This window comes from Mus pahari, chromosome 8 (assembly GCF_900095145.1).
Source record: "Mus pahari chromosome 8, PAHARI_EIJ_v1.1, whole genome shotgun sequence".
NCBI lineage: Eukaryota > Metazoa > Chordata > Mammalia > Rodentia > Muridae > Mus > Mus pahari.
Genome location: NC_034597.1, coordinates 25,817,288 through 25,821,627, shown reverse-complemented (window position 1 = coordinate 25,821,627; position 4,340 = coordinate 25,817,288).

The window sequence follows — 4,340 nt, the reverse complement described above, 5'->3', positions numbered from 1 at the left end:
GTATGGTATGTGTCAGTGTGTGCTCAGGTGTACCAGGGTGCACTGTGAAGGTTAGACTAGAATTTTGGGAATCTACTTTCTTATGCTACCACTGAGTTCAGGATTGAACTCAGGCCATAAGGTTTGAATAGCAAGTACTTCTACCTGCTGAGCCATCAGACCAGACCAGATACTTGTTTTTTTATTTTTTTATTTTTTGTTTTTTTGTTTGTTTGTTTGTTTTTAAGATGGGGTTGCTCTGTGTAGCCCTGGCTGCCCCGAACTTGCTCTGTAGACCAGGCTGGCCTTCAATCTCAGAGATCCAGCTGTCTCTGCTTCCAGAGTGCTGGGATTAAAGGCATGTGCTACTATACGTAGCTCCATAACATATGTGTGTGTGTGTGTGTGTGTGTGTGTGTATATACGCACATATATATGTATGTATGTATATATACATAATTTTTTTAGTCATTTACTTTTTTCCTTTTGAGACAGAGTCTCATGTAGCCCAGTATGGCCTTGAGCCACACAAGCAAGCACTCTTTCAATTGAGTGACATTCCTAGACCTGCAAGGTATTACTGAAAAAAAACAAAAAAACAAAAACCACGTGGAAGATTCTCTGCAGCCTTGTTTACATCACAGTCAGTATTAGGCACTCTGGCTTGAGCAAACACTAACCTCCCCGCTCCCAAACTCAAGCATTTCTCAGGAGGGCCATGAAGGTCTAGGAGGGAGCAGCCAAAGTTTTCTAGGAGAAAATTTCAGAACAAGGCGGAGGCAAGGAAGTGTAGCAGGAGCCATGCGCTCATCACCGCGCTACGCTGCACTGGGCTGGATTTGAAGTACCGCTTATTAAGCGTTTAACAGTTGTTTTCTTTCCTCTCGAAACAATCACTTTCTGGAAGGCAAAGGAAAGTTCACGAAAATTGTGCCCTGGTTTCATGCCAACCCCTGATCTGTACTGGTTAGCTTTCTCTTCTGTCCCACTAGGTGAATAATCTGTCTTCCTCTTTTGAAGCTTGTTAGACTCCAGGATTTCATTCTCACTTTCCTCAAATTTATGCTAACCCTTCTTTTTTTTAAAAAACAAAAACAAAAACAAAAACAAACTTTATCTCTTTTTTGTAGGTATTAGAAACTGGGTTTCTAAGAGGTTTGGCAAGCTTTGTGTTAGTTAGGTCTAAAAGTAGGACACACAGCCAAGAGTTTGACCCTGTAAATTTAACATTTTTCCTACCATACCTTGCAAAAGCCTCTCCCTGGACTGCCTGGGAATGGAAGCAGAAACACAGAAGGAGACAGTGGGTTTGGCTTCCCAGCCAAGGATGACAGGCCAGACTTTCCATGAGTGACAGACATGGAAAGTTCCAAGGGATTCCTAGGATGCCCCTCTGGCTGGCACTTTTGCACCCAACCTCCCCAAGCTGTACCTGTCAAATGTGGACAAGGGAAGGGAAGGGTGCATGGGACGTCCCCGGGGAGCGTCCACTGAAGTCTGCTTTACACAGTTTATAATTTGCTGTAAACAGCTTCTGTTCCTAATTAAACCTGTATGATCATGCCTGAACTTTTAGGAAACAAGGTTTCTTTTATGGTTTGCTCCTCAGTGGTAAAACCTGAGCCCTCTTGGATCCACAGGTCTCCTTCTCATAGGGCCCTGACTGTGGAATGCTGGACTGGAGCCCCCCCCCCCCCCAGGTCCTGGAGAACACTCAGGAAACGCCAGACGAGGGACTATGGGTGATTATGCCCCTTTGCTTTCAGCGTCTGCTGAGCAGGCCTCCAGGACGCTGGCTGTCACCTGTGCCATGACTGGCCATGAGGCAGCACTCTCAATGGGAAAGTGGCACCTTGCAGTGGTTCGGGAGGAAGCAGGCGTTCAGAATGACTTATTCCTCTGAGAGACAGGTGCTCAATAAAATCACCTTGATATGAAAGTGGCAATAAACCAGGCGTGGTGGCTCACACCTTTAATCCCAGCTCTCGGGAGGCAGAGGCAGGCAGATTTCTGAGTTTGAGGCCAGCCTGGTCTACAGAGTGAGTTCTGGGACAGCTAGGGCTATACAGAGAAACCCTGTCTTGAAAAAAAAAAAAAGTGGCAATAAAAGAAAATGAATGGGGTTCAGTATTTTAATTTTTGCTAATTAAGAAGTATGTGTTTATTAAAATCTTAAAAACATGTGTAAGTAGAAGGAAGAAAAAGTAACCATGGGCTCCTGCCCCGAAACAACCATTATTTGGCATTTTGGCCAACTTTCTATTATCAAAGGAATGTGGCTAACATTTCTTATAGTTTATTGTGGTAAAAAAAACCAAAACAACAAAAAAAACCCAACCCATTTCATGTAAATTGAAATCAGAATTTCTTTAAGATTTACCTTTTTAAAAAGCTTTATTTGGCCATCAATGGGAGGAGAGGCCCTTGGTCTTGCAAAGATTATATGCCCCAGTACAGGGGAATGCCAGGGCCAGGAAGCGGGAGTCGGTAGGTTGGGGAGCAGGGTGGGGAGGGGAAGGTATAGGAGACTTTCAGGATAGCATTTGAATTGTAAATGAAGAAAATATCTAATAAAAAGTATTTTTTTAAAAAGCTTTATTTTGGGCTGGAGAGATGGCTCAGTGGTTAAGAGCACTGATTGCTCTTCCAGAGGTCCTGAGTTCAAATCCCAGCAACCACATGGTAGCTCACACCATCCCTAATGAGATCTGATGCCCTCTTCTGGGGTGTCTGAAGACAGCTACAGTGTACTTAAATATAATACATAAATAAATCCTTAAAAAAAAAGCATTATTTTTATTTCATGTGCATTGGTGTTTTGGCTGCATGTGTGACTGTGTGAGGGTGTCAGATCTTGGAGTTACAGTCGTGAACTGCCATGCCGATAATGGGAATTCAACCTGGGCCCTCTGGAAGAAGAGTCTGTGCTCTTTTTTTTTTTTTTTTTAAAAGATGTATTTACTTATCTTATGTATGTGAGTACACTGTAGCTGTGAGCTTTCATGTGGCTGTTGGGAACTGAATTTTAGGACCTCTGCTCACTCCTTCCCAAAGATTTATTTATTATAATATGTAAGTACACTGTAGCTGACTTCAGATGCACCAGAAGAGGATGTCAGATCTCATTACAGGTGGTTGTGAGCCACCACGTGGTTGCTGGGATTTGAACTCAGGACCTTCAGAAGAGCAGTCAGTACTCTTACCCACTGAGCCATCTCACCAGCCCCAAGTCTATGCCCTTAACTGCTGAGTCATCTCTCCAGGTCAAGATTTACTTTTTTATTGACTTGTGTTTCTGGGCACATCCATGTGAGTGCCCATAGAGGCCGGAAGAAACGCTGGATCCCATGAAGCTGGAGTTATCGGAAGTTTGAGCTGCCCAACATGACTGTGCTTTTAACCAAAGTCATATCTCCAGCCTCCAGAGATTATGTAAATGATGTCTGCTGAGTAGTAATCTCTACTGTCAGTACTCATTCAGATACTTTTCCTAGTAAAAATTATAGGAACGATCCCTGAAGTCATAGTTGCTAGAACTCTTGCTTGCCTGATGTATACAAGCTTCCGAGGGAACCCTGTCTAGTAGAAATTTCAGTGAAAATGGCAATGCCCACCATATGTTGACTGATTTGACAGTCACTGATCTTACATTGATTGATCCAGCATTCATTGTGGCTACAGAGAAGGTAAAAATATGAGCAGGTAAGGTTAAATTGATAAGATTAATTTTATGTTTTATTTACTTTAAAAAATGTTTATTTTTGGTGCACATTTTTGATCGAGCCCAGGGCTTCAAACCACTGAGCCACATACACCTGCATCCTCAACTCTGAGGCTGGGACTTTTAAACTGCCCAAGTGGGCCTTGAACTTTACCTTGGTTTTCTTGGCACTTGGTATGTTAGACTAAGGCCGAACTATGCCACAGAACATTTTGAATACTAGGGTTCATAGGCTTGTGCTACCAGACCTGACTTTTTTTGGTTTTTCGAGACAGGGTTTCTCTGTGTAGCCCTGGCTGTCCTGGAACTCACTTTGTAGACCAGGCTGGCCTTGAACTCAGAAATCCGCCTGCCTCTGCCTCCCAAGTGCTGGGATTAAAGGCGTGTGCCATCACCACCTGGCCAGACCTGACTTCTTATAACTAGTTTACAATTCATGCACTCATACACATGCAGGTCAAGTGGCTATCATGTTGGCCAGACAATTATACATAATGGAATTTATGAAAACACTTAGTGGCCTTAGCGTATACAGTGGGCAGGGAATAAAAGCTAGCATTAAAAATGTGTAGTATCTGTCATTTGGAACAGTGACCGAATTTACTGTCTTCTTTATTATTATTTCTTAAACCAACAATGA